The sequence below is a fragment of the Sus scrofa genome, chromosome 2, assembly GCF_000003025.6.
Source record: "Sus scrofa isolate TJ Tabasco breed Duroc chromosome 2, Sscrofa11.1, whole genome shotgun sequence".
In the NCBI taxonomy this organism is placed as follows: Eukaryota; Metazoa; Chordata; class Mammalia; order Artiodactyla; family Suidae; genus Sus; species Sus scrofa.
In genome coordinates this window covers 75459794-75481856 of record NC_010444.4, presented here as the reverse complement: position 1 = coordinate 75481856, position 22063 = coordinate 75459794, and the positions used below count along the sequence as shown (strand labels likewise).

The 22063-nt window shown below is 48.4% G+C and overlaps 1 long non-coding RNA gene across 1 annotated transcript; it reads right to left on the bottom strand.

Annotated features, from left to right (window-relative positions):
* On the bottom strand, nucleotides 682–19987 carry LOC110259368. Its single transcript, XR_002341699.1, has 3 exons — nucleotides 19523–19987; nucleotides 17949–18028; nucleotides 682–1932 (listed from the first exon to the last, which is right to left on the bottom strand). It is a non-coding gene; the product is annotated as an uncharacterized LOC110259368 (long non-coding RNA).

Here is a 22063-nt window from a genome sequence, read left to right as displayed (position 1 = left end):
GTGAAGGCGCTGCTCTGTGGGAAACCATAAAATGTAAACCCTCTATAAAAAATAAGGACCGTGACAGGAGAGTGAAGGGAATGCTGGGGACTGACACGATCACTGTTGCCATAACTTCTTCAGCTGCACCCCTGCCCCTGTCACCCCAAACACCCTTGGACTGATTGCCCAGCTCACTGCCAGGTCCTGGGCTAGATCTTCCAAATCGATACTCTGACAAGACAGATATTATTATTATTGACCCATCTTACAGTTAAGGACACTAGCTCAGTGAGAAGTAGCAGTTCATGCAAAGACAGAACAAGGACGTGGGGTAGCCAAGACTGGGGCACAGGACTGTGGGTCTCTCCACTGTCCATCCCCCATGACCCAAAACAGCCAGGGGGAGCTGGATTTTCTTTTTTAGTTTATTTTTCCTTTTAGCTTTTTATTTTGACATAATTTTAGTTTTACGGAAAAGTTGCAAGAATAGTTGTACAAAGAGCTCTACAAGACACCCTTTACCCAGATTCCTCAAATGTGGATCTTTTTTGCCTTATTTTATTTATTTATTTATTTATTTTTTAGGGCTGCATTTGCAGCATATGACGGTTCCCAGGCTAGGGAGAGCTACAGCTGCTGGCCCACAACACAGCCACAGCAATGCCAGATCTGAGCTGTGTCTGTGACCCACACCACAACTCATGGCAATGCCGGATCCTTAGCCCACTGAGCGAGGCCCAGGATCGAACCAGCAACCTCATGGTTCCCAGTTGGATTCGTTTCCGCTGAGCCAGGACGGGAACTCTACAAATGTGAATATTTACCAAGTTTGCACCCTCTCTCACTCTTCCCCTCCTTTCTTTCTTTCTTTCTTTAGACCACACCTGGGGCATGTGGAAATTCCCAGGCTAGGGATCAAACCCACACTACAGCAATGACAACTCCTGGATCCTTAACTCACTGAGCTACCAGGGAACTTCTCCTTTTTTATTTTTAATCCATTCAAGACTTTGTTGCAAGCATAATAGTACTTTACCCCCAAATTCTCCATGGTTGGTATTTTCTACAAACAAGGATATGCTCTTACAGAACCGCAGTGTAACGGTCCAAAATAAGTGATCAAGAAAATAATATGGAAGAGTTCCCTGGTGGCTCAGTGGGTTAAAGATCCAGTGGTCATTGCTGTGACTTGGGTTTGATCCCTGACCTGGGAATTTTTGTATATCGTGGGCACAGCCAAAAAAAATGTTGACAATATTTTTTACCTAATCCGTGGTCTATATTCGGATTTCACAGTTGCCCCAATAATGTCCTTTATAGTAAAAGAAAATCCTGATTGCAAAGTGCATTTAGATCTGTTAGTTTCCTTCCATCTAGAACAGTTCCTGAGACTTGCTTTGTATTCAAGACATTGGCGTCTTTGCCTAGTTGTTCTGTAGACTGTCCCTCAGTTTGGATTTTTCTGCTGTTGCCTCTCGATCAGATTCATTGTGCATCTTTGACGGGAACATTTCAGAAGTGATGCTGTGTCTTCCTCAGTGCATCATATTAGGAGGTGCATTTATGTCCCTTTGTCTCATTTCTGGTGATGTGATCTGGGTCATGGTGGTTGCTATCTTCCCTTTGTAAGTAATGAGTATCTGGTGAAGATGTGCTTTGGGATCATGTATATATCCTGTCTCTCATCAAACTTTCACTAATCCATTTTAGCATTCTCACCTGAATCATTAGCACAATGGTTGCCATGGGCAACTATCTGGTATTATTTACTGAGAGGCTCAAACTGTTGCCTAATTAGTCCCCTATTTAGAAGCTCCTCTAAAGTGGCCCCCATCTTCACCTTCTGTTCTGGTCCTACAAGATGTTCCAAGCTCATCTTGTCCCTTTCCTGTTCCACTCTTGGCATCAGCCATCTCTTGGCATCAGCCATCTCTTGGCAGAGCCTGGTTCCTGTTGATGGAGAATGATATTTAGAAACCAAAATCTGGGTGATAGGTACGCTTAAAATACTGGGATTTTGCTGCTTCCGGGACCTTCTAGTGTGCAGAAGGCACACACACACACGCACACACACTCATGCATTTACATCTAAATCTGTTATCTATCTATCTATCTACCTATCATCGACCTATTATCTATCTATTCATCTATCTAGCTTGGAAATGTGAGTTCACACTGATTCCTCCAATGCCATTCCATCACCCAGAATTTATTCCTTCCCTTGTTCCATATTTTAACTCCCTTCTCCAGCAGGGGGAACCCTGCTCAGAGGGAGAGTTTTGAAAACAGAAATGAGGTCATGTTCTTTCCTGTTCAAGACTCCCCCTGGGTTCCCTGATGCATTCTATTCCTATTTTTACAAAATAAACTGATACTATTGTGAAATTCTCATAGATAGAAAATTAAATTGAATATCCTGCCTATTTCATTGTACCATGTACTTCAATTGCCTGTGTAATAAAAAATGAAGCAAGCTAGGAGTTCCAGAGTGGCTCAGTGGGTTAAGGATCTGGCATTGTCAAGGCTGTGGCTCTGGTTACTGATGGGGGACAGGTTCATTCCCTGGCCTGGGAACTTCCATGTGCCATGGGTGCAGCCAGAAAAAAAAAAAAAAAGAAACCTATAATTTTGGGATTAAATTTTTAAAAATATGGAACATCGCAAATTTGCATGTCATCCTTGCAGAAGGGCCATGCTAATCTTTCTTCCAATCTTAGTATATGTGCTGTTGAAGCAAGCACTTTAATGCATTTTCAGTGATATCCAAAGTTATCCCCACCGCCCACAAGGCCCTGCAGCCCACCCTACCCCATCCCCCGGCGCTTTCCTACTCTCACCTCCTTCCTCTCCTCCTTGTTCACTCTGCTCCTCACAGACTTCCCTGATGTTCCTGTAACACACCAGACATGGTCCTGCCCTGGGGCCTTTGCATGGGCTGTTCCCTCTGCCTGGGAGGCTCTTCCTCCAAAGATCACCTGGCTTACCCCCTCACTCCTTCCTAGGTCTCAGCTTACTATCATCCCCAGATGGATCACCTTGGGCCTTCCTAAAAAGAGCCTGATGTACATTTGCTCGATCTTCTCTATTTTTTTGGCAGCACCCAAGGCACGTGGAAGTTCCCAAACCAGGGATGGAACCTGCACCATATCAGTGACTGGAGCCACTGCAGGGACAATGCCAGGTCCTTAACCTGATGTGCCACATATTTTGTTTGTTTGTTTTTGCTTTTTAGGGCCGAAGGTGCTGCATATGGAAGTTCCCATGCTAGGGGTAGAATCGGAGCTGCAGCTGCCAGCCTACACCACAGCCACTGCAACGTGGGATCTGAGCCGCGTCTGCGACCTACACCACAGCTCAGAGCAACACCAGATCCTTAACCCACTGAGCAAGGCCAAGGATCAAACCCGAATTTTCATGGATCCTACTCAGGTTTGTTACCGCTGAGCCACAACGGGAACTCCTAGAACTCTAACTTTTTAATTCATCATTTTTTCCCTGCAAAGGGTTTGTCACACAGTAAGTGCTCAGTGAATCTTGGTAGACATGAAAATCATTTTCCTCAGGAATTGGCTGCCTAGTCAAAGCAGAAGCAGAAGGCCGCTTCATTGGGTGGGGCTGCCATAAGGAAATCCCATAGACTGGGTGGCTTATAAACAATAGGCATCTATTCCGCACAGTTCTGGAGGATGGCAGGTCCAAAATCAAGTTTCCAGCCAATCTGGTTTCTGGTGAGGGCTCCCTTTCTGGCCTGCAAACAGCCACCTTCTCGCTGTCTGACATGGCCTTTCGCCATTGTAGGTACATGGATGGATGGCTCTCTCTCTTCCTTTTCTTATAGGAACACCAGCTCTATCAGACTGGGACTCTATTCTTTTCTCTTTTTTTTCTTTTTTTGGTCTTTTCTAGGGCTGCACCTGCTGCATATGGAGGTTCTCAGATCAGGGGTCTAATCGGAGCTGTAGCCACCGGCCTACACCACAGCCACAGCAACATGGGATCCAAGCCAAATCTGCAACCTACACCACAGCTCACGGCAATGCCAGATCCTTAGCCCACTGAGCAAGGCCAAGGATCAAAGCAGCAACCTCATTGTTCCTAGTTGGATTCGTTAACTACTGTGCCACGATGGGAACTCCTGGGACTCTATTCTTATGACCACATTTAGCCATATAGACAGGACCTCCTGAAGGTCCTGTCTCCAAATGCAATCACATTTGGGGGTTTGGGTTTCAACCTAGGAACTGGGGAAACACAATTCAGACCATAGCATAGCTTTCCTGAGTTCTGTTCCTCTGGCTGAGGTGCAGCTGTGTTTCTGGGACATGATGGACATGGACAGTCTGGGGCGCATGTCTTTGTACTGAACCCTGGAGCCCAGGAGGGGACAGAGACACAGGAGGGGCCGAGGAGGACAGCTCCCGGTGGAGGAGGCAGGCCTTTATTTGATGGCCACTCTAACGCAGCCGTTCCCAACCTTGGGGCAATTCTGCCTCCAGGGGACATTTGCAACATCAGGTGACATCTGTGGTTGTCACCGGGGGGAGCTCCTGTCATTGAGTGGGTGGGGCCAGGGATGCTGCTCCACATTCCCTAGCACCCAGGATGGCCCCTCACAGAGGACCAGGAGGCGAGGCTACTCTAATGGGAGCCAAATAGCAAACTGAGAGAAGGGGTTGGGGAGGTTTTTTTTCCCCCAGGAAGGTTTATAACAGTGGAACCGAACTGGGCTGGGGGCTGAGTTTCCCCTCAAATGAAGGATGTGGGGTTTGCCTGGCTGATAACTGTTGGAGAAGACGGCTCTGCAGAAGCTCCCAGGAGGGAAAAAGCTGCCGAGATTGGGGCTCATGAAATGGGCTGGAGGGGTGAGAAAGAGCTGACAGGGCGGGGCCCAAGGGACAGACCACCCAGGGCCTGGGACTCTGGGAAAGAAAAGAAGGTAACAACCAGGAGGCTGTGGATGGCATGGGCCGTCTGTCTGCTGGGAACAATTCTAAGTCTTCCTTTTGTTTTTTTTTCTTTTTAGGGCCACAGCTGTGGCATATGGCCAGTCTAGGCCATAGCCACAGCAACCTCAGATCTGAGCTGAATCTGCAACCTACACCGAAGCTTGTGGCAATACCAGATCCTTAACCCACTGAGGGAGGCCAGGGATCGAACCTGCATCCTCATGGATACAAGTCGGGTTCTTAACCCGCCAAGCCACAATGGGAACTCCTTTAAGTCTTCTTTACACAGTCATTTATTTACTAGTAACCCACTTTAAAAATGGGGACAAGAGAGGCTCAGAGAGAGTGTGGTCCCAATGGAGGGCACCCAGCCTGGCAGGGGCTGGGAATCCAGGCCAATAGGTCTAGGGGACCTCTAGGTCCTTGCCCCTTGGGGCCAAGCTTAACAATGACTGTGTTTTGTTTTTGTGCTTTTTCGTCTCCCTGGAGCTTTAGGCTTCACCCTTGGGAGCCTGGCATTGGCAGGGCTGGGAGCTGCTGTTGGGGTGTTTAAGGCCTTTAAAAGGTGCTCCCAGTCTTTCCCTGGGGCTGTGTGCTAATGAGGTACCATGATTAGGAGGCCACCTCTAGCAGATGTATCTCTGGGGACACCTGGACACATTTAGGGGCTGTAGGGAGCAGGAAGCCATGTCTGTCCACCTGGCCTGCCCTCCAGAGGCTCCCGCTGCCTCCCTCAGACACCTAAGGGCCAAGGGCCAGCTGCAGCTGTGCACCTGGTGGGCTGTGTGGTTCTGGACCATAGTCTCTCCCTCTCTGGGCCTCAGCTTTCCCATCTATATAGCGGGTGCAGGCATAGCACAGACCCCACAGGACCTGCAACTGCTGTTTTCGCTCCCTGGAACCTAGATCCCTGCACCCTCCCCTGAACAAAATAAATGCCCCCCCTCATTGTCAGAGGCCAGGGTCTACCAAACTCTCATATCACCGGCACTGTCCCAAGCACTGGAGGTGGGCACCATATTCACTCCCATTTTACAGCTGAGGAAACTGAGCCCCACCCCCCTGCCCCCCAACAGACTTGTGTTGAAGCCTTTACCCTCAGCCGATAGTGTTTGGAGTGGGGATCTTTGGGAATGGAGTTAGGGTTAGATGAGGTCATGAAGGTGGGGCCCTCATAATCGGATTAGTGCCCTTATAAGAAGAGGAAGAGGAGTTCCCTTCATGGCTCAGTGGTTAATGAACACAACTAGGAACCATGAGGTTTCAGGTTCCATCCCTGGCCTTGGGTTCCATCCCTGGCCTCGCTCAGTGCGTTAAGGATCCACCGTTGCCGTGAGCTGTGGTGTAGGTCACAGACTTGGCTGGGATCTGGTGTTGTGGCTGTGGTGTAGGCTGGCAGCTTATAGCTCCAATTCAACCCCTAGCCTGGGAACTTCCATATGCTGCAAGTGCAGCCTAAAAATAAACAAAAAAATAAATAAATAAAATAAAAAAAGAGGAAGAGATAAGAGCTGTCTCTCTACTATGATAGGGCACAGCAAGAAGACACTATCTGCCACCCAAGGAGAGAGTTCTCACCAGACACTGACCTTCCTGGAACCTTGGACTACAAGTCTCCAGAAGCATGAGAAATAGATTTTGGTCGTTTAAGCCCATCTATGGTATTTTCTTATGGCACCCCAAGCTGACTAAGGCAATGGGCTATGTGATTTAATCCCCAGAATAGTCCCAAGAGGAAGTGGCTCTAGCCAAGGAGACCCAGGGGCTCAGAGAGGGCAAGACATACCCCTAAGTTCACACAGCCAAGAAGTGATAGAGATGAGATTCCATCTCCAGTCTGGCGAGTTCTCTGTCCTGCATGTATCTCCTTAACTTTCCCCAGATGCCCCCAAGCCAGTCCTGGGAGGCAGTGTAGCCTCCTAGTTAATAGGCAGCTGCGGGTTTGTATCCTCACTCTGGCCTTTTACTTGTTGAGTGATGAGGACCAAGTCAAGTCCTCTCTCTGCACCTTTGTTTTCTCATCTGCAAACAGAAGTCCTAAGAGTTCCAGAAAGTTGTAAGGATGGAATGAAATCCAGCGTGAGGCTCCCCTTAGCTGGGTGTTAGAAGTGTACATTAACTGAAATGAAAGGAAATTAAAAAATTGAGCTCCTCAGTTGCACAAGCCACATCTCAGGGGCTAGCCACTGTGGCTGGTGGCCACCCCACTGGACAGGGAAGATGCCCATCATTGCCCCCCATGGCAGGAAGTTCTGTGGAGAGCATGGCCTTGAACATTCTTCTTCTTCTTCTTTTTTTTTTTTTTTGTCTTTTTGTCTTTTTGTTGTTGTTGTTGTTGCTATTTCTTGGGCCGCTCCCACGGCATATGGAAGTTCCCAGGCTAGGGGTTGAATCGGAGCTGTAGCCACCGGCCTACACCAGAGCCACAGCAACGCGGGATCTGAGCCGCATCTGCAACCTACACCACAGCTCACGGCAACGCCGGATCGTTAACCCACTGAGCAAGGGCAGGGACCGAACCCGCAACCTCATGGTTCCTAGTCGGATTCGTTAACCACTGCGCCACGACGGGAACTCCGGCCTTGAACATTCTTGAGCATTGGTTTTCAGCTGGGGGTGATTCTGTCCCCAGGGGACACTGAGTGATGTCTGGAGACACTGTGGTTGTCACAACTGGAGGGCTGCTGGCACCGGGTGGGTGGAACAGGGAGGCTACTCATCACCCCACAGTGCCCATGACGGCCCCAAGAGGATGAGCTGACCCCCTGTCTGCAGTGCTGGAGGGGGTGGGGGGACACTGGAGTAGGACAGTGGGTCTCAGGCAGGTCCCAGCAGCATCACCTGGAGTCTTGATAGAAAGGCAAAATCTCCGGCCCCACCCCCAGCCAGCAATGCTGCTCACATCCTGCAATGTCCAGGACAGCCCAAATGTCCCCTGTGCCAAGCAGGAGCGACCCCAGACTAGAGCTATGGCGGCCACTAGCCATACACTGTCAAATAGTCTTACGCGTCAATTGATGGAAATGAAATGAAATGAAAAATGTATGTCCCCAGTGGCCCTGGCCACCGCTCCGGGGCTCAAGCGGCTAGTGTGCCGAGCAGCACCGAGCTGGAGTATTCCCGTTCTGGCAGAAAGCGCTTTCGCTCCCCAAGGTCAGGCCAGCCTGTCAGCGCTGGCTCCACCCACTAACAGGGACCGAGATTGCGATTCCAGGATCGACCACATGGGGGCAGCATGTCCCAGGAGCTGAAGCCCCCGGGCAGAGGCTGAGCAGGTAGCAGGCAGCCCTCAACTGGCGGGCTAGAGCGTCCACCGTGGGCCAGACTCTGTGCTGGACACGGCGCTGCACTCCAGACAGTCTAGTCCAGGTTACCCTCTCGCCCTTGGACATTGGTCTGTGCGGACCGTCCTGGACACTGTGGGGTGCAGAACAGCATCCCAGGTCTCACCCACTCCATGCCAGAAGCCCCCCAGTTGTGACAACCAGATGTTCCCAGACATGGCCTATTGTCCCCAGGGGAGGCAGGACTGCTCTGAGAGAGACCCATTGGATTAGGGGATTGCATGGACCCCCAAGAGGCTGGTTTCTATGACCATCAGACCACCGAGGTCTTGGGATGCTGTACACATTTAAATGCACACCTAGTGGGAGGGGCGCAGTGACTCAGGTAGTGGGGGCCACTCTGGTCTACACCAGCTGACCATTGGAGATTTATTCTGGTGTGTAATTTGAGCTAAGAGATCAAAATCATTTTTTCCCCCAAATAATTAACACAGGGTCCCTCCACCTCTAGGACATTTGGGGCCAGGTCATTCTCTGGGGTTGGATGTTCTGGGCACTGTGGAGGGTTGAGCAGCATGCCAGGGCCCCACCTAGTTGATGCCAGAAGCCTGTGGTATGACAACCACAGATGTCCCCCAACATCGACTGGTGTCCCCTGGGGGCAGAATCCCACCCCCCAAGTTGTGACAACCAGAAATGTCATCAACATTGCCAGCTGGCAGCTGTCTGTCTGTCTCTCTTTTTTATTTTTTTAGCTGAGTCTGAGGCAGGTGGAAGTTCCTGGGCCAGGGATGGAATCTGTGCCACAGCAGTGACAATGCTGGATCCTTAACCCGATTTGCCACCAGGGAACCCCTGCCGTCTGTCTCTCCCTCCATAGGGCAAAATTACACCCAGCTGGGAATCACCATTTTAGTGAATCAACTCATCAGACAGTTAATATTTAAATTATGAAACAAGATGCAGTATATAAGGGGGGCCTTCAAACTTTTTTTGACCATGACATCTTCTCCCAGTAAAATTAAATTAACTAAAAATATGTATACCAGAGTTCCTGTTGTGGCTCAGTGGTAATGAACCTGACTAATATCCATGAGGACACAGGTTTAATCTCTGGCCTCGCTCAGTGGGTTAAAGATCCGGCATTGCTATGAGCTGTGGGGTAGGCCTGTGGCTGCAGCTCTAATTCCACCCCAAGCCTGGGAACTTCTATATGCCATGGGTGTGGACCTAAAAGGACTATATTATATATATGCATATGTATACCTACCTACTACTCAGGACACAAATTTAAATATGTGCATCCCCCCAATAAAAGTTGACCAAGATAACACTTGCCCCTGCTAAGCATGATGCGTTATGATATTTCCCGTTCTATATTGCTGAAAATGAAAATGTGAGTCTTGACTCACTGAATTGATTTCTCCACCTACAGATGGACAAAAACAGTGATGCAGAGTACAGGCTGATGAAGGACCCAAACCAGAAACCCAAACCCTGAGGTCCCTTGGGCCAGGGTCACAGCATGGAAAATGGTCAAGGACTAGTGTCACAACCTTGACCAGTGTTGCAGGCATGACTTAGAAGGAGGCCAGGCCTGGAGAGCTAGTGGCCCGGCTGCACATGTATCAAGTTCAAGAGCAGGTCAAACCAACCCGTGGGCAGAGGACGTGAGTAGACTTTTCTGCAGTTGTGCAAATGGCCCAAAAGTGCATGAAAAGCTGTTTAACATCTTTCATTAGTCATCAGGGAAATGCAAATTAAAACCACAGGGAGATACCCATTAGGACCTCTATGAAAAACCAACCCAACCCAACCCCCACCCCCCAAAAAAAGTAACAAGCATTGACAAGGCTGGAGAAATCAGACACCTCCTGCTCAGCCCGTGGGAATGGAAAATGATGCAGCTGCTATGGAAAATAGTTCAGTGGGTCCTCAGAAGTTCAAAAGTACGAGTTCCTTGGTGGCTCAGCAGGTTAAGGATTGGGTGTTGTCACTGCTGTAACTTGGATTGCTGCTGTAGTGTGGGTTCGATCCCTGGGCCAGGAAATTTTGTATGCCAAGGGCCAATCCCCACTCCCCAAGAAAATCAAACATAGAATCACCTTGTGACCCAGCAATTGCGCTCCCAGGTACATGCCGAGCACAGACTCAGATATTGTACACTTTTGTTCATAGCAACTTTTTTTTTTTTTTTTTTGCTTTTTAGGGCTGCATCCATGGCGTGTAGAGGTTCCCAGGCTAGGGGGCTGAACTGGAGCTACAGCTGCCAGCCTACGCCCCAACCACAGCAACACCAGATCTGAGCCACGTCTGCAACTTACACCATAGCTCACGGCAACGCCGGATCTTTAACCCACTGAGCAAGGCCAGGGATCGCACCGGCAACCTCATGGTTCCTAGTCAGATTCGTTTCTGCTGCACCATGACAGGCCAAATGTGGAAACACCCCATGTCCATCAAGAGATGATAGATAAACACAATATGGTCCATCCCTATAATGGATATGATTCAGCCTTAAGTAGGAAGGAGATTCTGACACCTGTTTCAACATGGAGACCTTGAGGATGTGATGCTAGACAAGAAGGACAAACACTGTCTGATTCCACCCCCAGGAGGTCCCTAGAGGAGTCAGATGCACAGAGACAGGAAGGAGATGGTGGGGCAGGGGCTGGGGGAGGGGAGGGGGAGTCAGTGTTTCATGGGGACAGAGTTTCAGTTCGGGAAGATGAGAAAGTCCTAGAGATGATGGTGGAGATGGTTACACAACATGAATGTACTTAACGCCACTGAGTTGTGTGCTTAAAAAAATGATTAAAATGGTAAATTTTATGGTATGCATATTTCATCACAGCTAGAAAAAGATTAACTAAAAAGCTGGGAAAAAAAAAAAACAAAAACCAAAACCCCACAAAACCTAAACCTGGTTGGGTGGGGAAAATAGGGCTGGACACAAACACTACCATCCGATGAAGTCAGGGCAGGGATTGTCATGGGGGGGGCGGGGGAGCAGAGACTTTGCCTGGGCTTTGGGCTTCCAGAAACTACAGAATGCCCAGTTCAACGTGCATAGGAGACTTTTCACCTTTTTTTTTTTTTTTTTTTGGCTGCGCTCTCAGCAGGCATGAGGAAGTTCCCTGGGCCAAGGATCCAGTTTGCGCCACAGAAGAGACAACTGCTGTATCCTTAACCTACTGAGCCACCAGGGAACTCCTCATAGGACACTCTTATGCTAAAACATTCTTGGTTGTTTATCTGAAATTCCCAATTGAGTGCACGTCCTGTGTTTTTATTTGCTAAACCTGGGCTGCAATGTGCCCACTGCTTGTTTCTCCTCTCCTGGGATGGCGTCTAGGCTTTGTCCTCAGAGGAAGAATCAAAGAATTGTACCTCTTTCCTGCATAAACGTATTTGGACACGTCTTTTTTGAGAAAGGAGCCTAGCAGGAAGGCAGTGCTCAGAAATTGTGAGTAGAGTTCCTGCTGTGGCTCAGTGGGTTAATTATCCAGCTCGTCCCTTTGGCGTTGCCGGTGCAATCCTTGGTCTGGTGCACAGGGCTAAGGATCTGACCTTGCTGTAGATGTGGTCAAAGTGGAACCTTGGGTTCGATCCCTGGCGGGGAGCGTCCATATGCCGAGGGTGCGGCCAAAAAAGGAGGGGGGAAGCAACTGTTAGCTACTCCCAGGGCACGTGTCTCTCGTTATCTGTCCTATCCCTGCCTGCCCAGGAACCTTGAGGACTTTTACTGCTGGTCACAGATAAAGGGCAATAAAGGAACTGAGATGGGAAGAGTTTCAAATAAAACTCAGAATCGAAAGCCTTTGCAGCCACCCAGGTCAGAAGCTTCCTGTGCCAAGAGGCTGGGGGCGGCAGGACTCTGGGACAGACTCAGCTCTACCACCTGAGCCTCATTTTCTCTCTCTCTGAAGTTAGGGTCGGGGAGATTTCCTAAAGGCTTGCTCCCGGCATTGGGTGATTGCTTTGTGATGAGCAATAAGTATTCCAAAAGGGCAGGTGTTTGGGATTTTTTCGTGTTTTTTTTTTCTCAGATACTCACATCCATTCTTTTTCAGATTCTTTCCCATACAGATTATCACAGAATAGTGGCTGGAGTTCCCTGTGCTAGATAGCAAGTGCCCACTGGCCAGTCATTTCATATCCCACAGTGTGCAAAGAGCAGTTTTGATTTTAATGTATATTGTGGTAGAAGTGTATTTCACAATTTTTTTTTTTTTTTGTCTTTTTTAGGGCCACACCCGTGGCATATGGAGGTTCCCAGGCTAGGGATCTAATTGGAGCTACAGCTTCTAGCCTACACCACAGCCACAGCACTGCCAGATCCAAGCCACGTCTGTGACTACACCACAGCTCACGGCAACACTGGATCCTTAACCCACTGAGCAAGGCCAGGGATCAAACCTGAAACCTCATGGTTCCCAGTCGGATTCCTTTCTGCTGGGCCATGTTGGGAAATCCTTTTTTTCTTTTTTTTTTTTTGTGGTGCCTACAAATTTCCTGGTCATGGATCAAACCTGAGCCACGGCAGTGACAACCCGAATCCTCAACTGTTAGGCCACCAGGGAGCTCCATAGGGTCCCTCCTTATTCACAGAAGTTCTGTGCTACAAATGTGGAACCAGTAAACACTGCACCACTTGTTCCTGGGGACACACTGGGTCAGGCTCCTGTGAGCCTCTGCTCACATTTTTATCAACTGATCAACACATAACCTTGTGTGCTGTATGTATCTGCTTAAAGACTGCTTATTTAATAAAAAGTCATTGATTCATTAACACTGAGCTCACAGCCCACTCTAACTCACACCTGAAGGAAGCTCATCTAATATAGGAACTTCCTCCAGGAGGCATATCCCAGCCCTCCTGAGCTTAGGACACTAGACAGCACTTCAGCTCTATGCTTGGGGGCCACTTTAGGTGCAGCAGCAAAATGCAAAACCCATGGCACTCAACAGGCTATGAAAAGGACACTGGTTCTTGGGTGCCTGGCGTGGTGCAGCAGAAACAAATCCTACTAGGAACCATGAGATTGCAGGTTCAATCCCTGGCCTTGCTCAGTGGGTTAAGGATCCAGCATTGCCGTGAGCTGTGGTGTAGGTCGCAGATGCAGCTCAGATCCTGCTTTGCTGTGGCTCTGGTGTAGGCTGGCAGCTGTAGCTCTGATTCAACCCCTAGCCTGGGTACCTCCATATGCTGCGGTGCAGCCCTAAAAAAGAAAAAAAAAAGAAAAAAAGACACCGGTTTCACCTCAGCTGGGAAGGAGTGCATCGGTTGACTCAAATGTTTCACCATTCTGTGCATGTCTGAGAATGACTGGCAATACCACACATAATGATTTGGGGGATACAAATAAATGTCAGTGAGTAGAATTTTCAAGTGTGGAATCCTGGAATAATTAGGATCCACCTTGTGTGCATTTATCTATTTCCCAGCTCTGTCCACCAAGATGGCCTTGAGATCGAGACACCCCAAGTGCCGTGAGTACCCTGAGTACCCAGATGTTGGCTTCTAAATACCACCTCCACTGAGAGGACCCTGCATTGCTTATGCCTTTCTGTTTTCTTTATTTTCTGGTGTTTTGGTATCTGTGGGGCCTTGCTGACCCTGGAGAGATGGCCAGCTAATTCCTAGAGGTAGCAAATGACGGGCCTGTAAGTGGATCTTATGCCAGCCAATTAATCCAGAGTCCATGCCTCCCCTCATCTCTCTCCTCTATGGGACCCTCACACTGAGAGCCACTGTTCTCCTTCACCTATGACTCCAGGGCTAGGTACCAGGCATCTAGGGGCAGTTCCTACACTCCAAGCTCTGCTGAAATTATTTGCTCTGGCTTAAATATCCTTAGCTTGCTTACCTTGCTGTGCCCACTCCTTTTAGTCAAATCATAGTGAAGACTCTTGTCCACATTTCCCCCCTCCCTGCTTCCCTACGCTTCCCACGCTTCAACACCGGTGCTTCCCCATGTGGCCCTGTGGCATGCCACTTCCTGTTTCTAGGGATCTGTGAGGATAAGCTTCCTCCCCTGTGATGGGCATTTCTGTGTCTGTGTATCTTATAGTACCTGATTGAAATCAATTCTGGGTACATTTTTTAAAAATTTATTTTTTGGGAGTTCCCGTCGTGGCTCAGTGGAGGGGAATCTGACTGGCATGCATGAGGATGCGGCTTTGATCTCTGGCTCTGCTCAGTGGGTTAGGGATCTGGCATTGCCGTGAGCTGTGGTGAAGGTCATAGATGTGACTCAGATCCCTCATTGCTGTGGCTGTGGTGTAGGCTGGTGGCTGCAGCTCTGATTTGACACCTGGCCTGGGAACCTCCATATGCCGTGGGTGTGGCCCTAGAAAGACCAAAAAAAAAAAATTTTTATTTTTTGAATTATAGTTGATTCACGATGTTGTGTTTCTGGTGTACAGCAAAGTGATTCAGGTATATGTGTGTTCTTATATATATACATGTATATATATGTATATATTTCCCTGTGCTACACATTAGGACCCTATTGTTTATCTATTCTATATATAATAGTTTACATCTGCTGATCCCAAATTCCCAATCCTTCCCTCCCCCTCCCTCCTCCCCTTTGGCAACCACAAGTCTGTTTATTCATTCATTCATTCATATTTAGCACACATATATATACATATATATATATATTTTTTTTTTTTCCCACACCCATGGCATGCAGATGTTCCTGGGCCAGAGACTGAATTCAAGCCATGGCAGTGACCAGAGCCACAGTAGTGACAACACTGGATCTTTAATCCACTGAACCGCCAGGGAATTCCCATACTTAATAAACTCCTAATGCCTTGTCTGTGAGCAGCCACATACTAAATAGACCATGAGGGCTTAGTAAGGCCAAATCCTTTGGCCTGGCCATTGAAAATCCCCAGTTTGGAGGAGACAGAGCTAGACACAAATGTTCTTAGCTCCAAAGGGTAGAAGTGGGAACCCGAGGCTGGGGAAACCCCAGGGAAGGAATGGAGTATTGGTTAAAGGAAACTGGCAAAGTTGTTCAGAGGTGGTTTCATTTAAGTGGGGCTTTGAAGGATGAATAGAAGTTTGCCACTTTTGCTGTTGAGAAAGATCCAATCTGGGGGAGACAGGGTCAGCACAGATGCTCCCAGCCCTGTACAATAGGAACTGGGGCAGAGGATAGCACTTCGGTCTGTGGATGCTCAGGAGTGGGGAACTGGGTTTTGTGTGTAGCAGAGAGGTAGGGAAGGCTGAATGGAGGAGGAAATAATGGAGCTGAGCTACTGGAAAATGGCAGAGCAGAGAGAATGAGAAGGGTGTTGCAGGCAGATGGCATAATATATGCAAATGCTCAGAGATGTGAGCCTGCACAGTGTTTGCAGGGACAGCAGCAAGTTCAGTCTAGTTGGAAGGAACAAGGCTAGGAGGGGAGCTGTGGGGGAACTTGAGTATGATGATATTCTCAAGAGCCTGGTCATGCAGAGCTGAGGCAGAAGGAAGGTCCAAGGCTAAGGGAACCTGGGTAAGGGGCATGAAGTTTCTACTAGAGGACCCTGGAGAATGCTGTGTAGAGGAGGGGGCATTCGAGCTGGGGTTTTGAAGGATAAGTAGGAGTTGACTAGTTTTGGTCTTTGAGCAGTTCCTAGTCTAAGAAGGAAAATTCTATGGAAAGAGCCTGGACAAAGGGACTCAGTGATGGGGAGTCCAGGCAGGAGACTGGTAGGGCTCTACCTGGAAGAATGAGGAAAGTCATTCATTCATTCAGTGTCACCTTCTTGATACCTAATCCTGAGCTGGAAGCTGGGGACACATAGATAACAAAACTCCAGTCTTTGTCCTCCAGTAATCCACATGGAGTTTCCCCAGGAGGCAAAGTGAGGGAAGGGTGGTGAGTATGAAATGGATCTTGGGTTGACAGCCACTCCACTGGAATAGTAGATGATAATAATCATGACTATGATTGTGACCCAGAACAACACTATTGACTGTTTACTGTGTCCTAGGCTTTGTTTTAAACAGTTTGCATTGGAGTTCCCATCGTGGTGCAGTGGTTAATGAATCTGACTAGTAACCATGAGGTTGCGGATTCGATCCCTGGCCTGGCTCAATGGGTTAAGGATCTGGCGTTGCCGTGAGCTGTGGTGTAGGTTGCAGACGTGGCTCGGATCCCGTGTTGCTGTGGCTCTGGTGTAGGCCGGCGGCTACAGCTCTGATTAAACCCCTAGCCTGGGAACCTCCACATACCGCGGGTACGGCCCTAGAAAAGGCAAAAAGACAAAAATAATAATAATAATAATAAATTAAACTCTCCGGGCAGGTAACTGTTATAGCTCTGTTTTACAAAAAAGGAAATGGAGAAAGATTGAGTCACTACCTCAAGGTCACAGCTCAGGGTCATGGAGCTGGGATATGAACCCAGAAGTTGTGAGCGCAAAGTCTAGGCTATTACTGAGTAGCACACTTCTCACCATCCCCACAGCCTCCACTCAGGTCCATCCCTCATCTTTGCTCACTTGAGCCAGCACACTCACCTGCATTTTGTGCCCCTGGCTCCCACCTTAGCCGCAGACAGTGTGTCCTCCCTTCAGCCGCCACCAGAGGGGGCACGTGACCTGAGTCAATCCAAGTCTCTCCTCTGCCCCCAGCCCTCCAGGGCTCCCTCCTCTTTCAGGATGAAAGCCCAGATCCTTCCCACCGCCCTAAAGGCTTTGCACAACGTGCCCTGTACCCTCCCTGTGCTCCCCTCCTCCCTCTCCAACCACCCCCTCCCCACCCTGCCCCAGCCACACTCACTGTTCCTCCAACCTTGGCATAGACCGTCCCTGCTGCCTGCGCCTTGTCCATTTCCTCAACTGGCCCCTCCCAAAACCTCTATTCGGCTTTTTCCCCTCTTAAGCGTTTACTATCTAATACTCAATACATTTTGTGTACTTAGATTTGTTTATTATCTGTCTACTCCCACTTAGGACATTGGCTCCACAGGGGCAGGAATTTTTGTCTGTTTTTTCATTGCTGTGTCCTCAGCACCCAGGAATGAGACACACAGTAGGTGCTCAATAAGTGTTTGTTGATTTAAAAACTGGCTCTACTGTGTCCATTCAGCTCATGATAATGATAATCCTGAGCATTTATTGAATGCCTTCTGTGTGCCAGACTATGTGGGAATTCTTTGTTATTGGTTTGTTTGTTTTTGGTTATTGACATTTTTTTTTGAGGTATAGTTTACAAATCATAAATCACCATTTTATTTATTTTATTTTTTGCTTTTCAGGGCCCCACCCACAGCATACGGAAGTTCCTAGGCTAAAGGTCAAATTGGAGCTGCCGCTGCTGGCCTATGCCAGAGCCACAGCAACGTGGGACCCGAGCTGCATCTGTGACCTACACCACAGCTCAGCCGGATACCCAACCCCCTGAGCAAGGCCAGGGATTGAACCTGTGTCCTCATAGATACTTGTCGGATTCATTTCCACTGAGCCACAATGGGAACTCCATATATCACCATTTTAAAGTGTACAATTTAGTGGTGTTTATATATTTACTATTTACACTGCCATCACCAATTCTAGAACATTCTATCACCCCCAAAAGAAAACTCAACTCCATAAGCAATCATTCCCTATTCCCCCTCCCAGTGCCTGGCAGCAATGAACCCACTTTCTGCCTTTTTAGATTTGCCTGCACTGGACATTTAACATCCACGCAATCACACACTGCGTGTCTTTTTGTGTCTGCTTCTCTCACCGAGCATCGTGTTTTCAGGGTCCATCCATGTAGCCAGTGTTGGTGCTTCTCTGCTATTCATGGCTGCATAATATTCCAGTCTGTGGATGGACCATATTTTGTGTGTCAGTTTATCTGCTGATGGACATTTGGGTGTTGAATTTTGGGGGGCAATTATGAATAATCTTTTTATGAACATTCATTTACAATGTTTTGTTTGAACACCTGTTTTCAGTTCTTCTGGATGGCTATCTAGGAGTAGAATTGCTGGTGAAATGGTAATTCTATGTTTACTTATTTTGAGGAACTGCTAAATTGTTTTCCACTGTGGCTGCACCATTTTACATTCCCAGCAGCTGTGCTGGAGGGTTCTATTTCTTCCACATACTGGTCTGCAAGATGTTATTATCTGCCTTTTTCATTGTAGCCATCATAGTGGATGTGGAATGTTATCTCACAGTGGTTCCAATTTGCATTTCCCTGATGATGACTAATGATATTAAGAATCTTTTTTTTTTTTTTTTTTTTTGGCCGAGCACACAGCATATAGACTTTCCAGGGCCAGATATCGAGTCCTCGCCACAGTAGTAACCTGGGCCACTGCAGTGACAACACCAGATCCTTAACCTGCTGCACCACAAGGAAACTCCATCTTTTTTTGTTTGTTTTTTCGGTTGCCCCGTGGCATATGGAGTTCCCGGGCCAGGGATCAGATCCGCAGTTGTGACCTATGCCACAACTGAGGCAATGCTAGATCCTTTAACCCACTGTGTCAGGCTGGGGATCGAACCTGTGTCCTGGGGCTGCAGAGACACCACTGATCCTGTTGTGCCACAGCAGGAACTCCATGTCTTTTTTGATAAAGAGTTAAAGCTGGAGTTCCCGTTGTGGCGCAGTGGTTAACGAATCTGACTAGGAACCATGAGGTTGCAGGTTCGATCCCTGCCCCTTGCTCAGTGGGTTAACGATCCGGTGTTGCCATGAGCTGTGGTGTGTAGGTCGCAGACACAGCTCGGATCCTGCGTTGCTGTGGCTCTGGCATAGGCTGGCAGCTACAGCTCCGATTCGACCCCTAGCCTGGGAACCTCCATATGCCGCGGGAGCGGCCCAAAGAAATGGCAAAAAGACAAAAAAAAAAAAAAAAAAAAGAAAAGTGAAAGCTAATATTATTGGAGCTGTGCCACTAACATTTTTTGTGTGTCTGTTGTAGGTCAGGCCAGGTCCACCTAACTGTGACCTGGACAGACTCAGATGCCTTACCCTGTCTTCTTGGATTGCACCATCTTTGAAAAAGTAAGAGAAGAAAAAAAATGAAAGAAAGAAAAAATAAGAGAAGAAAACTAGTAAGTACCCTCTGGGATTGCAGCTTGGAGCATAAGGTAGACTAAAGTTGGGAGCTCCCTCTAGTTACTCTGACACTGAGCGTCCACGTGACATAGGGGATGCTCATTACAGACGCAGGCAATGAGCACCCTATTCTCAGCACTGAGGCCTGGGACTGAGCGCTGTGGAATCTGCCCCCTGATCCCAGGGCTGGTGCTCTGGCCTTAGGTACCCCTCCAACCCAGCATGCCCCCAGCCTGGGCCCCACTCACCTTTGCTCCCATTCTCAGCTTCATGCCAGGAAATAGCCTTGTTCCCTGGCGCCTGGACCCCCTCATAAAATTGAACCCCTCAGGCCATAGGAGGCCAACTTCCACGATGGAGGAGGGGAGATGGCTTTGAGGACAGGAGGGCAGGGCCTCCCAGCCGCCAAGGCGTGTAGCTCTGGACTTTGTCTCTCTGGGCCTCTGGGTGGAGAAGCCTAAGTCAGCAATTAGCCACCATCTGGGCCCTGGCACCCGTTCACCCTTTCTCCGTGGGCCTATGTTTCTGCATCTTACCCATGGGGGCCTTCCTGGTCCCCGCCCAGCTCTGGCACATGGTGGGTGCTTAGTGAATGGCTGAGAATGACAAGACACTCCCTGTTGATTCTGCTCCCTGTTTGGGTCCGTTTAAACACTTAAGCATTTATAAAGCACCTGCCGTGTACTTTACAAGTACCACCTCCTTGGAGACTTCTTTTTTTTTTTGGTCTTTTTCCAGGGCCGCGCCCACGGCATATGGAGGTTCCCAGGCTAGGGGTTTAATCAGAGCTGTAGCCGCTAGCCTACGCCAGAGTCACGGCAACGTCCAAGCCGAGTTTGCAACCTACACCACAGCTTACGGCAACGCCAGATCCTTAACCCATTGAGCCAGGCCAGGGATTGAACCCTCAACCTTATGGTCCCTAGTCAGATTCATTAACCACTGAGCCACGAGGGGAACTCTGACTTCTTATTTTTAACAGCTCTATGAAAATATACTTGAGTGTAATGATCTGTATGTGTTTAAAATGTACAGTTTGCAGTTCCCATTGTGGCTCAGTGGGTTACCAATCCGATTAGTATTCATGAGGATGCAGGTTCAATCCCTGGTCTGCTCAGCAGGTTTAAGGATCCGGCATTGCCGTGAGCTGTGGTGTAGGTTGCAGATGCGGCTCAGATCCTGCATTGCTATGCCTGTGGTATAGGCTGGCAGCTGCAGCTCATATTCAACATCTAGCCTGGGAACTTCCATATGCGGCAGATGCAACCATAAAATAAATAAATAATAAAATAAAATGTACAGTTCGATGAGTTTTGTCATATGTCTATCCCCGTGCAACCATGGGCACAATCAAGATAGTGAGCAATAGCTTCCATCCCCCCAGATCCCTTGTGTTCCTTCCCATTCCCACCCTCCATCCCAGGGAACCAGCCATCTCCTTTCAGTCACCATAGATTTCTGTAGTTGGCATTTTCCAGAATTTTGTATAAATTAAATCAGAGAGTACACCCTCTTCCATGTTTGGCATCTTTCACTCAGCATAAGACATTTAAGATTCATCCATGGTGTATGGGTTTCCTTTTTATGGCTGAATAATATTCCAGTGTGTGGATGGATCACATTTTGTTCATCCACTCACTTTGTTGGTGGACACTTGGGTTATTTCCAGTTTGGAGATGTCATCAATAAAGTTGTTACAACATGTGTGCTTGGGTCTTAGGTAAACCTGTGCTTTCATTTCTCTTGGGTACATGTGTTGTTATTAATTTCTGTATAACAAATCACCTCCAAACTTGGTGCCTTAAGACAATAACACTCATCATCTTGCATAGTTTTGAGGGTCAGAAATTTGTGAGTGATGTAGCTGAATGGTTCTGAATCAGGGTCTTTCACAAGGCTGCAGTCAAGCTGTGGGCTGAGGCTGCATCATTATCTGAAGTCTTGACTGGGGCTGGAAGAGTGACTTCCAGGCTGGCTCCATCCTGTGGCTCTTGGTGGGAGGCCTCAGTTCTATACCACATGTGCTCCTCCAGCAGGGTAGTATAGTCCAGACTTCTGTAAAGAGCTCTCTGTAAGTACCAGAGAAGGGGAGCCCAAGCTAAAAGCCAAAGGCATTATATAACAAAATCTCTGAGGTGGCATCTGCCATATTATTATTATTATTATTATTATTATTATTATTGTCTTTTTAGGGCTGCACCCAAGGCATATGGAGCTTCCCTGGCTAGGGGTGGAATTGGAGCTGCAGCTGCCGGCCTGCACCACAGCCACAGCAATGCAGGATCCTAGCTGCATCTGCGACCTGCACCACAGCTCACGGCAATGCCGGATCCTTAACCCAGTGAGCAAAGCCAGGGATGGAAGCCGCATCCTTATGGATACTAATTGGATTTGTTACCACAGAGCCACGACGGGAACTCCCTGCCATATTCTATTTGTTAGAAGTGCATCACTAAAACAGAAGTAGAAGAAGGAGCAGGAGGAGGAAGAGGAAGAAGAAGGAGGAGAAGGAGGAGGAGGAGGAAGAAAAGGAGAAGGAGGAGCAAAAAGAAGTGAATCACAAGAGTTCCTGTTGTGGCTCAGAGGGTTATGAACTCTGACTAGAGGGTTCCATCCCTGGCCTCACTCAGTGGGTTAAGGATCTGGCATTGCCGTGAGCTGTGGTGTAGGTCGCAGACACGGCTCGGATCCCATGTTGTTGAGGCTGTGGTGTAGGCCAGCAGCTGCAGCTCTGATTTGACCCCTAGCCTGGGAACTTCCATATGCCACGGGTGTGGCCCTAAGAAAGA